Source organism: Meriones unguiculatus, chromosome 12 (genome assembly GCF_030254825.1).
Source record: "Meriones unguiculatus strain TT.TT164.6M chromosome 12, Bangor_MerUng_6.1, whole genome shotgun sequence".
Classification (NCBI taxonomy): Eukaryota; Metazoa; Chordata; class Mammalia; order Rodentia; family Muridae; genus Meriones; species Meriones unguiculatus.
This window is the reverse complement of record NC_083360.1, coordinates 67,253,410-67,266,912: the sequence shown is the minus strand read 5'-3', so window position 1 is coordinate 67,266,912 and position 13,503 is coordinate 67,253,410.

The following is a 13,503-nucleotide window of genomic DNA, read 5'->3' as shown; positions in this document are numbered from 1 at the left end:
CATAGATACTATTCATTATTTTTTTAAGTATGCATTTTATTCAATTATTTTTAAGACAGGTTCTCTCTGTGTAGTCTTGGCCATCCTGGAGCACTCTGTGTTGACCAGACTGGCCTCCAACACACAGAGATTTGTCTGCCTCTGCCTCCTAAATGCTGGGATTAAAGATATGTCCTGCCATGCACAGCTAAAATTAATTTCTTTTTTGGTAACTTTATTTTACTTATTTAATGTGTGTGTCTGAATACAAGCCCAGATGTGCCAGATGCCAGTGTGGATGGAGGTCAGAGAACAAAATTCAGGAATCCTTGCTTTCTACCTTGTGGAACAGGCTCTCCCTTGCTGTTTAGGCTGCCTTCTGTGTGCTCCAGGCTAGCTGGTTCATGAGGAAGCAAAGTACAATTTTTCTTTCCCTGCCATACACTCCAATCTTGCCATAACAGTGCTAGGATTACAGATACGCATGGCTGCATCTGTTTTTTAACACAGGATCTGAGGACGGAACTCCAGTCAGCAGGATTTCTAGGATTTCCAGTCAGCTAGTGCTTTTATTTGCTGAGCCATCTTCCCGGTCTTAAAATTAATTCCTCATGTTAAAGTTGAAAAGCACTCATGTAAGATAAATATTAAAGCATGTATCTGAAACAAAATCAATGTTTGTCAAGGTGTTGGCTGAGAAACTGGAAGAATATTTGGCGAACTATTTACCTGTTCCTAAGATGAAGGAAGAATTGTTTAAAAGCAAAATCAATGGACTAAGTCACGAAGGAATCAAACCAAAGATTTAACTACATGAAAAATTCAAGTCACTCCAACAGAAACTCAAAAATTGAAAGGTAAATTACAAAGCATAAAAATCTTTCAAGATGTCTGACAAAACGTGTGTAGCAGTTTAATCAATAATGTGTGCAGCACTTGAAAGCAATAAAGACAACACTGAAACTGGAAAAAGGTATAACAATGAGCTACAGACAAATCTTCAAAGAAGAAATACTAATGAGCAATAAATATGAAAAACAAGTTGCTCTTTTGGTTTGAGTTTTTCTTGGGGGTGAAGGCTTTTTAAGACAGCTTATCTGACACCCAGGCTGGCATCAAAATCTCTCTGTCACTGAAGATGACCTCGAATGTAGAGTCGCCTGTTCCTTCTAAGGGATGATATTTCAAGCAGGCACTGCCACACCCAACTCATGATTTGCTCTTTTCTATCTAGCTATCTGTCTACTCGCTGTTCTTGCAGAGGACCTCGCACCAACGTGGCTGTCCACAACTATTTGTAACTCCAGGTTCATGAGATCTGGTACCCTGTCTGCCTTTCTTGGGCACCAGACATGCACATGGTACATATACGTACATCCAGACAAACACTAACACAGAAAATATATAATATTTTTAGGGTTTTTTTTTTGTTTTGTTTTTATTTGTTTGTTTGTTTTTGGTTTGTCTGGTTTGGTTTGGTTTTTGAGACAGGGTTTCTCTTATAGCCTTGACTGTCCTGTAACTCAGTCTGTTGACCAGGTTGACCTAGAACTCATAGAGATCTGCCGCTGGGATTATAGGAGTGCACCACCTAAATTGAGAACTTAAATTGCTATGTTTTTGTTTCTTTGTTTGTTTGTTTCAGAAAGCAATTGGTAAATGTTTGTATATTTATTCATGCTTCTGTATGTTTGCATGATGTGTGTTCATATGTATGCAAGTGTCTGTGTATCTGTGTACATATGTGTGTTCGTGTGGTGGCTAGAGGTCAATGTCAGGTGTCATACTCAGTTGCTGTCCACCTTCTTTTTTGAGCCAGGTTGTCTCATTACACCTCGAGTTCAATAATTGGCTAGGTTTGCAGGTCATCAACTCACCTGAATTCCCCTGCTTTTACCTGTCCACTGCTGGGATTATAGGTAAGTAACACCATGCCTAGGTTTTAGACATGTGTGCTGGAGATCTGAACTTAAATATTTATACTCGCATAGCAAGCGCTTTGTTGACTAACATCCATACTCTTAAACCTAAATTCCCTACCCTAATAGATAAATGTATAAATGTTTTACTTGTTCTCAGCCGTGGCAAGATAGGGAGAGAGGCAGGTGGTGTCATGCCTTATTCTAGTCTTTCAGGTTTCTGGATTAGCTTCTCAGAATCTGAGCTAGCTCAAGACTCTTCTGTCATTTCTTTTTCTTTTTAAGATTTATTTCTTTATTATGTATACAATGTTCTGTCTATATGTACACCTGTACACTAGAAGAGAGCATCAGATCACATTATAGATGGTTGTGAACCACCGTGTGGTTGCTGGGAATTGAACTCAGGACCTCTGGGTAGAACAGCTCTTAGCTGCTGAGTCATCTCTCCAGCCCCTGTCCTGTCATTTCTACAAGAAGATTAATGTAATCAACCTTGTTTGAAATGAATATCTGTCTTGGTCTGGTTTCTAGTGCTGTGATAAAGCATATGGACCAAAAACAACCTGGGGGCAGGAATATCTTTTCTTCTTAGGACTTTAAGTTCTCACTCCAGTCACTAAGAAGTGTCAGATCAGGAATGTGGAGGCAGGAAGTGAAGCAGAGAACATGGAGAAATAATTGCTTACTGTATTGCTCTAAGAGCTTGCTCAGTCTGCTTTCTTTCTTCATTCTTTCTTTTTTTGTTTGTTTGTTTGTTTGTTTGAGACAGTGTTTCTCTGTAAAGCCCTGGCTGTCCTGAACTGAACTTGTAGGACAGGCTGGCCTTGAACTCAAGAGACCTGCTTGCCTCTGACTCCCTGAATGCTGGGATTACAGGCTTATGCCACCTTGTCCAGCTCTTCAGTCTGCTTTCTTATACCACCCTGGAATACCTGACTAGGAGTGGCACGGTGGTCTGAGCCTTCCCACATTCATCACTAATCAAGAAACTGCTGCATTGATAGTCTGCAGGGCAGAGGCTTTCAGAGACCCTCTGTGGCAGGTTCCTAGGTTGTTTCCTGTTTTCTTCTTCTTCTGATGTCCATCCTCTTTGCCTTTCAGGATGGGGATTGAGCATTTTAGTCAGTGTCCTCTCTTTTGATTAGTTTCTTTAGATGGACAGATTTTAGTAGGTTTATCCTATGTTCTATGTCTATATGAGTGAGTATACACCGTGTGTGTCTTTCTGCTTCTGGGATAGCTCACTCAGGATGATCCTTTCCAGGTCCCACCATTTACCTGCAAATTTCATGATTTCCTTATTTTTCATTGCAGAGTAATACTCCATTGTGTAGATGTACCACAATTTCTGCATCCATTCTTCAGTTGAGGGGCATCTGGGTTGTTTCCAGCTTCTGGCTATTATAAATAAAGCTGCTACAAACATGGTTGAGCAAATGTCCTTATTATGTACTTGAGCCTCTTTTGGATATATGCCTAGGAGTGATATAGTTGGATCTTGAGGAAGTGCTATTCCTAGTTGTCTGAGAAAGCGCCAGATTGATTTCCAGAGTGGTTGTACAAGTTTACATTCCCACTCTGTTGGGCAGAGTGTATGGAATCTTATGTAAGAAGTGGAAAATAGTATGAACTGGAGAGGACAGGAACCCCACAAGGAGAGCAACAGAACCAGAAAATTTGAACACAGGGGTCTTTCCAGAGACCAATATTCCAACCAAGTACCAGGCATGGAGATAACCTAGAACCACTGCACAGATGTAGCCCATGGCAGTTTAGTGTCCAAGTGGGTTCCACAGTAATGGGAACAGGGACTAACTCTGACATAATCTGATTGGCCTGCTCTTTGATCACCTCCCCCTGAGGGGGGAGCAGCCTTACCAGGCCACAGAAGAAGACAATGCAGCCACTCCTGATGTGATCTGATAGACTAAGATCAGAAGGAAGGAGAGGAGGACCTCTCCTATCAGTGGACTTGGGGAGGGGCATGTGTGAAGAAGGGGGTGGGAGGGTGTGATTGGGAGGGGAGGAGGGAAGGGCTTATGGGGGGGATACAAAGTGAATAAAGTGTAATTAATAAAAGAAAAAAAAAAAAGAAAATGCTGCATGCCTTAATCCCAGCACTCTGGGAGGTAGAGGCAAGTGGAACTCTGTGAGTTCAAGACTAGCTGGTCTACAAAGTGAATCCAGGACAGCCAAGGCTACACAGAGAAACTCTGCCTCAAAAAAACAACCAAACAAAAAAATTTAAAAAAATGAAAAAGAAAGAAAATGCCATAGAGACTTGCGTACTGACCAATTTGATAAAGGCATTTTCTCAATTGAAGGTCCCTCTGCCAAATAGCTCTAACTTGTGTCAAGCTAGCAAAAAACTAACCAAGACAATATCCATTCTTTTTCCTAGAAGTGTACTGTAAAATTTTGCTAAGAGGTATTGTTAGTTTGAGTCACTATAGTTGGTTCTAATATAGGCTTAACGCATTTGGATTTAAAACAGATCACACAATATAAGGTTGACAGATCTGTCTTGAATGAGAGGTGCTAGTGAGATGTTTGTTTTACTATTCACATGTGTTTGTATGTCTGCCATGTGAGTGCCAGTGCCCAAGAGGGCCAGAAGAAGGTGTTGGATTCCCTGGAGCTGGAGTTTACCAGTAATTGTGTGCAAACCACAAAGCTTGTCTTCTGCAAGAGCAGGAAGCACGTATCTCTGAACCATCTCTGCAGCCCTGGGTTTTCTTTTTTTCACGTAAACTGGAAATGTTGTTGGTTGATGGACAACTGCCTTACATTCTTCTCACCTCAACCCTGCTGTCCCTGCAGAAGGGAGAAATAAAGGAAAGCAGGCTGACAGTTAGCAAATGAAATCTTGGTTTCAATTAAGAGAACATTTTTTGGGGCTGGAGAGCTGGCCCAGCTGTTAGCTAAGAGCACTGAGTGCTGTGTGGCTATGAGGAGCTTATACCCCTGGTCCCCTGAACACCACCACTTTAGTGCTGAGATTACAGATGTTTTTCACTGTGCCCAGCTAGGATGCCATTTTTAGGAAACATAACCTGTTAGAACGGACGCGTTGCTTGCTTCTTGATTCTAACCAAGTTTGGGCTCTCCTCACAAGAAAAGACATGGTCAGGAGATACTGAGAAGGCAAGTTGAGCTTCTTTCACATTCTTTGTTTTTGTTTTTCGAGACAGAGTTTCTCTGGCTATCCTGGAATCACTCTGTAGACCAGGCTGGCCTCGAACTTACAGAGATCCGCCTGCCTCCTGAGTGTTGGGATTAAAGGCCTGTGCCGCCAGCGTCACAACCACTACCACCACCTGGCTCTTTCACATTCTTTACACTTATCCCACAATAATTTTTTTGCTTCCCTCGAGGAGAGTTGCCAAGTTTGTTTAATTTCTTAACTACTGGTTCCTGAGAGCTTAAGAGGGAAAGTTAAGCAGCCAAGAACTATGTATTAGGCTGGGGATGTAGCTTCCATAGGTACAGTGCTTACTTAGCATGCAGGAAGGCCTGGGTCCTATCATCAGCAATGCACAACTTGGAATGTGCCATATTCACTCTGCATGGTTTGAGGGGTTGATCTACCAGGAAAAACAAGGGGATGAGGGAAAAGGCAGACACACGTGCAGAAAAGCTAGGGTCAGGTGTACTCTTCACCCTAACAGGGAAACACACCCAGCAATACCAACAAGGAAAGAGTTGACTTCTTACCTCTGAGAGGATGCAGGTTTACTGCATACAGCAGAATAAGGAGGCAAGGTTAGCTAATCGTGGTAGGTGTCTTTGTAGACGAACGGTCTGAGGCTATAAACATTCAGGAGGAAGAAGTTACTATCAACATTTTCTGAACATAGTGTACTTCTGCCTTAGCCAGGGACAGCTTTGCCATTTCCATAGGTAAGAGGCACTGGGGTCTTGTCTCACGTCAAAAACACATCATTCTGAGATTCCTCTGTTCCCCATTGGGGTGGCATTACTCTCGTAACACCAGTACTTGGAAGGCAGAGGCAGGAGAATCAGAAGTTAATTGCTATGTTATTGCTACAGAGCAGGGCTAAGGCCAGCCTCCAATATGTGAAACCCTGTGTCAGAAAAACAAATAAAAATAAAAACAACAAAAAAGAAAAAGAAATATTCATCAATAAATTAATATTAAACCAAACAGAACTGCATAGAATATCAGCTTTAGACAAACTTAGCCAGGTACGTTGGCAAAAGTCTGTAATCCCAGAAATTGGTTGGTGGAATCAGGACTTGAGCATTATCTTTGGCAACATATTAAGTACTGCAAGAGAGCCTGGCTCAAAGACAGGAACAAGAACACCCACGCACCCAGTCACACACACACACACACACACACACACACACACACACACAGAGAGAGAAAAAAGGAAAGAATATCATCTAAGTAAGTGTAAGGATTAGGACGGAGTATAAAGGCTGAGGTCTGGGGATGGGCACATTTGATAGAGTACTTACCACAGCATGAGCTCAGTTGGTAGAGTACTTACCTAGGTTGTAGCTAAATCAATAGAGTACCAAGCCCTGGGTTTGATCCCTAGTACTATATAAGACAAACATTGGGTACACATGCCTATAACCCCAGCTTTCAGGAAAAACAGGCAGGGGGATCAAGACTTCAAAGTCACCTTCAACTGCATAGTAAGTTTAAGGCCACCCTAGGTTATATGAGACCGTGTCTCCCCAAAATTAAAAAGAAATAAAAATTAGAATTTTAAATCAATAACTTACAAAGGTCCTAATAAAACTAACAAAATTCTGTGAAATCTCATTTCACCTTCAAAAATTACAAACAAAGCAGTATCTTCGTTCTTAGAAATCTCCGTGTAAGCCAAGCATGGTGGCATACACTTAATTCACCTGCTGTAGGTGGGCAGACACAGGGGGATCTCTGTGAGTTCGAGGCTAGGTAGGGCCACCTAGTGAATCTCTGAGCAAGTCTCACCAGCGCTGCTCCACCCCCCACCAATGAAAAAGCGATCTCTGCACGGAAGCATGCAACCTGTTTGGATGTGGAATAGGGGTCGGATACAGTGATCCTTCAGTGAGGCCATCAGAGACTGCAAGCCAGCTGGTGTGCCTTTTCACACTGGGTTCAGTGTCCAGCCTTTGCTCCTCACTTGCCATTCCTGAAGCAGTTTGAGAACTGCATTCCTAAGCCCTCCTGGATCAGTATCAAGGCAAAGGATGCTTTTATCTGGTGAGCAGCAGTCTCTTCGTCCTTGCATACCTCATTGGCTGCACGGTATACAGCCTTCTCTAATGTACTTTCTTTAATATGTATGTCTATATTTATGTATACATGCCTTTTATTATTCGTTTTTTAAACTCTTTGAAGGAGATATTCAAAGTTTTTGTTTCCTACAGGTTCATTAAGCAACCAGTTTATTGCTAACTATGTCTCTGGATGGAACATTCCTTAAAACTGTGTAACATAGATTCTTGCACTATAATTTTTTTTTAAAGTACGTGAACCTTGCTATTCCTGTGTTCTGTTTCTCTGGCATTGCTTCAGCAAAGAAGAATCTCAGCTGAGCATTACCTGCAGGCTCCTTCAAGAGGAGGCTTTTCATCTCTTCATCAGATGGTGAGGTGAGAGGACACAAAACTGGCTCATTCACTCAAGAAGCTGAGAGGTGATTCGGCAGGTGATAGCAGATCACTTAGACTCTAGGGCCTAGAGGCTCTCTCTAGTCACTCTCTAGACACACATCTGTTCTAAGTAAAGAAGGTTTTAGGGTATTTTTCTCATGAACTCAAAGACAGCCACTCATCTTCTTTAGCCTTTCTATGCCTTAAAATATGCCTTATGCTTTCTGTGTGTGTATGTGAGAGAGAGAGAGACTCCTGTTTTGTTTTGCTCCAGAACCTTATTCCGTAATCCAGACTGGCCTGGATGGAACTCATGATGTAGTTCAGGCTGGCTCTGTTAAGATTGCAGGAGTGAGCCACTGCCCTAGTTAGGATTTTTATTGATGTGATGAAATACCATGACCCAACAGCTTGGGGAGGAAAAGGTTTATTTGGTTTATGCTTCCAAATCATTGTTCATCATTGAAGGAAATCAGAACAGGAACTCAAAACAAGGCAGGAACTTGGAGGCAGCAACTTCTATGATGAGGTCATAGAAGAGGGGTGCCGCTTATTGGCTTGCACATTGTGGTTTGCTCAGCCTTTTCACAGAACCTAGGACCAGCAGCTGAGGAATGGCACCATCCACAATAGGTTGGGCCCTCCCTGATCCATCACTAATTAAGAAAATTCCCTACACCTGAATTTTAGGGCAGCAATTTCTCAATTGAGGGTCCCTCCCTTCAGGTGATTCTAGCTTGTGTAAAGCTGACATAAAGATATCCAGCACAGCCACGATGCCCTGTAACAAGGGATTCTTACTTATTATGGCTGTTTCGGAACAAGGCCTAGCTGTCATAGAAGCAGACAATAAAAAGTCTTTCTTGTCGGGCCAGAGAGGTGGCTCAGTGGTCGCCAACATCAGAGAGCCCTCAACTGCTAATGTTACCCTGAAGAGGGAGACACATCTCTTTTACCATTATGTCTAAGAACGTTTCCTTCCCCTCTCTTTCCTCTGTCTGATCCAGAACAAAACAAAACAAACAAACAAAAACCTAGAATTACCTGTTTGCTTTCAGTAACCTACAAATTACTGACACAAACCTATCCTCGAACTTTCTAGTGTGTTTGGGGGAGGCTAGCTTGAAGAGAATTTTCCAAGTGGACTATCCTGCATCACTCCCAGATTTCAAGGTTGCTTTCTTTTTCAACTGTAAAGGTGACTTTTTTAGTTTGCCTGATTTAATTGTTGTCTCGGATATTTACCGCCCCCAACCGCTAACCTAAGCTTACTATTGGAAGCCTCTAGCCTTCGGACAATCTGAGGCCTAGAATGTTTTCAGCCTTTGAGAATTACTGCTGATTATGCTCACATTTATTTCCTCTTTCTAAACTGGGCTGGCTGGTTCAACTCAGCTGTTCTCTCCAAGCTGACTTGATTTCAAACTGGCTTCTCTCCGCTGCTGAGTGAATTGCTCTGCTTGGCCTCAAACTAACTCTGGCAATCTGTTCTAATCTTCTGGCTCCTTCTCATTCCCTAGCTCGTCCTGTCTTCAACCTGTCTCTGTAAAATACACCTGGTAAAAACTGCCTCTGAATTCCATGAACTGAACTTCCACAAACTCAAATTCCTGACTCAACAGGACTGCCTGAACAGCACTGACTAGAACTCAGAGATGTACATGTCTCTGTCCCCGGAGCTGCTGGGATTAAAGGTGTGTACCAGGATGCCTGGACCTAAATTTTTCTTTATCTGAAACTTTCGGCTCTCTACCAGAGATATGATTGTCTCTGTCTCCTGAGATTAAAGGTGTGTCTTTATTCCAGGTGGGTCACACAGACCTACATCAATGGATGTTATCTCTTGCCGTGTTCTGAATTAAAATTCCTCCACATTCAACTTCTGCCAAAAACAACAAAAAAACCCAATTTTAAAATCATTACCATTGATAGCAGTAGTGTGTATGTTCATGCCTGTGTGAGTGAGTTGTGTGTGTGTAGGCTTGCATGAGGTCATCAGAAGACAACTTGGTGGTGCTGATTCTTTCCACTTTAGGTGGGTTCAGGTTGCCAGGCAGGCATCTTTACCTGCAAGGCATCTCAAAGGCTGTGGTTTGAAAGGAGAAATTTCCTGCGGTGGTAGGCTTGAACACTTGTTTTCTAGCTGGTGCTATGGTTAGGAGATGTGAACTTGCTGGAGGAAGTATGTCCCTGAGTCGGTCTCTCTACATTCAGTTTGCTCTCTCACTTGTGGTTGTGATGTGAACTCTTGGCTTCCTACTCTTGCCACCACATCTGTTGCTGGCTACCATGCTTCCGTGTCATGATGGACTCTCTATACCTCTGGAACAGTAAGCCAAAATAAACTTTTTTTCAGCCAGGCGAGGTGGCACGTGTCTGTAATCCTAGCACTTTAGGAGGAAGAGGCAGGCAGATCTCTGTGAGTTCAAGGCCAGCCTGACCTACAAAGCGAGTCCAGGACAGCCAAAGCTACACAGAAAAACCAGGTCTCAAAAAACCAAAATAAATAAAAATACTATTTATAGTTGTTTCTGATTATGGTGTTTTTGTTGGGATTCTTAAGCAGGCATCTCTACAGCCAGCTCCAAGGGACCTGACAAACAGGATATCAGGCATCTGTGAGGTCACCTGTGGACCACCTGAAATCACCTGTGCATACTCTGGGTCACCTTATAAGAGAACTTGCACCACCTGCCCTACTCTCCTCTCTCTCTTCTAATCTGCCCAGAGACCATCTCTGTGACCCCCTCCCCCTTCCCTTAACAAAACCTCCCACATCGCATGCATGATTTGTGAACCTGCCATATCACTTTGGTGCGTCGGCTAAATAGGCGCTTTCATCAGCCACTTTGCGTGGAGCTTCTGGAAACCTATTTCATTTCAAATCTACCTGCAAACCATTTTCTGGCCACCAGATCTCTACCTCCTATGTACTGTAAGACCTGGGGTCTCACAGCTCAGGAGTTCAATCGCGCCCTTCCCAGAAACTCCCCCAGACCAAGACTCGTTGCAAAAGCAAGAGGTTTATTAACCATTGTACAACGGGGTCACCCTTGCTGGTCAGCAAAGAGTGGCACCGGGAGACAAAGGCCTTTAGGTTTTTAAAAGAAAAATTGTGGGAAATTTGAAGGTTTAGTTTTGGCAATTTAGGATTGAATGAGGAAGCTATAAAGTAAGATAATTGGTTAGTCTTAGGTGCTCAAGCTTGGCCAGTCCTGCCAAGTGTGGATGCAGCTGCACTTTAAGGTGGGGGTGGTTAGCTCATCCTTGAAGTTTAGGGCTGCGGGCTCTTGGCCGGAGGTCAAAAGCTACTCAGAAGAAGTCTAGGTTCGTTGCTAAGAAACGCTATCTCAAGGACAAGGGTCTGGTCCTTCTTTTGCTGAGTGAAGGTCATTGCTTGCTTGCCCCTTTTTTTTATATCTGTCCTCACAGATAGGGTCACATTCCTTCACTCTCTGGAAAGGTACTAAGAGGCTTTAGCTTAACCTGGACCTAAAACTCAAAACTATAGGCTTTAGAAGACATATAGGTTACAAAGTTAGTCTAACCCTTTCAGTACAACACCAGCTGGATTGGTGAGTTCCCCTCATTGGTCACATTAACATCTCTCTTGGTATCGGAAGATTGACCATTGATCGTCCAGCTACTTCCTGGTACCTGTTGAGATGGAGGAACGCCCAAACATGGCCTTCACTGGCCACAGTTGACCCTTTTTGCTGACCTCCATTTAAGGCTTCTTTTTCACTTGGGTGAGGTGTTTTCTTTCCTTCTTTCTTTCTTTCTTCCTTCCTTCCTTCCTTCCTTCCTTCCTTCCTTCCTTCCTTCCTTCACAGTTTCGCCGCCCCCCGCTTGTCTAAAAAAGTCCTAGTGCTAGGTAAACCAGGTCTACTACTGGCTGCTGTGACCTTGGTCTCTGGCCAGGGCTGTTGGATCAGGTAGGGCCATACTAATCTACTGAGCCAAACCTTGCCTTTGGGTTGCCTCTGGTGGGTCGCTCACTTGTCCTCCCAAAGGGAACTGCCAATTCGTCCATTCCTTCAGCATCCCCACTGGCATATCTTCTGGAGAATTTTAAAACCCTACACATGGAGCCTGAGTTAAAGGCCTCTAAGCTCATACGCCTCTGTAATAAAACTTGGCCTACATATTCCTTAGATAATGGTTCAAATTGGCCGATTAATGGCACATTAAATCCCAATATTTTACAGGATCTTTTTAATTTTAATTACTGTCAGCTATCTGATAAATGGAAGGAGATATCTTACCTTCAAGCATTCTCTTTCCTCCACTCTAAACCTTCTCTCTGCTCTTCCTGTTCTCCTACCCAACTTGTAGCTATAAAGTCTCAACCTCAAGAGTTCTCTACCTTTGACCCCCAAGGATGAACCTTCACCTCACTGTTCTCAACCACCGGCTTCTTCTCAACCTATGGCTTCTCCTTCTACTCTACTTCCTCCTTTTCCTCTTTGGCTTCTCCAGCATCCTCACCTCCCTCACCAGCAACAGACCGACCTAGTCATCCTACTTTGGCACCCACTTTTACCCCACCAACAGCTATTAGCCCCCCTGCTATCTATTCTTTCTCTGTAGTGAAGTCCCCTTCTACTAAGCATGAACCAGACTCATTCTTTCCTTGCAGGAGGTGGCAGGTGTGGATGGCTTAGTTAAGGTGCATGTTCCCTTCTCATCAACTAAACTTTCTCAAGTAGAAAAGAGACTATGATCCTATACCTCTAATCGTTCTACTTTCATTAAAGAGTTTCAATATCTCACCCAATCTTATAGTCTTCCATGATGTATATATGATTCTTACCAACAGCCTATTACCTGAGGAACTTGGACAAGTTTGGGAACAGGCTAGAACGCATGCAGATTGAGATTGAGTTTACCAAAACAACAAAACAAAAACAAAAACAACACACACACACAGCACACTTGGTTGGGGCTGAGGTGGTGCCTGACCAGGATCCACAATGGGATAATAATACCCTGGAAGGCATTTTAGCTAGAGATCAGTTCATGACCTGCCTCCTGGCTGGTCTCCACAAGGCTGCCTTCAAGCCAGTTAATTATGAAAAGCTCCAGGACAAGAATGAAAACCCGACTCAACTCCTAGCATGCCTTGAAAAGGCCCTCTTACAGCACACTAATCTAGACCCTGAAAGTACAGAGGGCAGGCACCTCCCAATGACCTATTTCTTCTCCCAGAGTTACCCCTACATCAGGGCTAAGCTTAAGTGCTTAGAGAGAGGACCTATGACCCAATGAGCAGAAGTCTTAGCACTGGCCTTTAAGGTGTACCAGGGGGAAGATAAGAAAGCCCGTAAGCAAGAATACCAAATGCTGGCTAAGGCCATCTGACTGACCTCAACAACTACCCAGGCTCCCTTGCCTCCTAAGGCATGAGGACCATGAGGTCCTGTTTCAACTGTGGTCAAGAAGGTCACTGGTCCCGGTTTTGTCATAACCCCTGCAAGCTAGTAGGGCCATGTCCAAAATGCCACCAAGAGGGACGTTGGGGTGTTAACTGCCACTGTTTTCTCCCTATAATATGGGGGCATCACTCTCAGATGCCCTCCAGCTGATATCGTAGGCCTAGCTACAAATGACTGAAGGTGCCCAGGTTCCATTGACCCCACCACTGCCATCACTAGCAGGGAGCCACAAGTAATTATCATGATATTGGGACGGCCTATCCCCTTCCTTGTGGACACCAGGGCCACTTACTCAGTACTGATAGAGTATTGGGGACCAACCTCTCCTTCTAGTTCCTCTGTTGTTGGGGTAAGGGGACAGCCTTGCCGGACTCTGCTACTCAATCATATTTTCAGGAGTGTTTCTTTGATTCATTCCTTTTTAGTGATGCCAACCTGTCCAGTTCCCTTACTGGGAAGGGACATTTTAGCCAAAGTGGGAGCCTCTATCTTCTTTATTCTACCCATTCACCTAATCCCAAGCTCACCAGCGTCTTCTCTCTTTTTCTCCT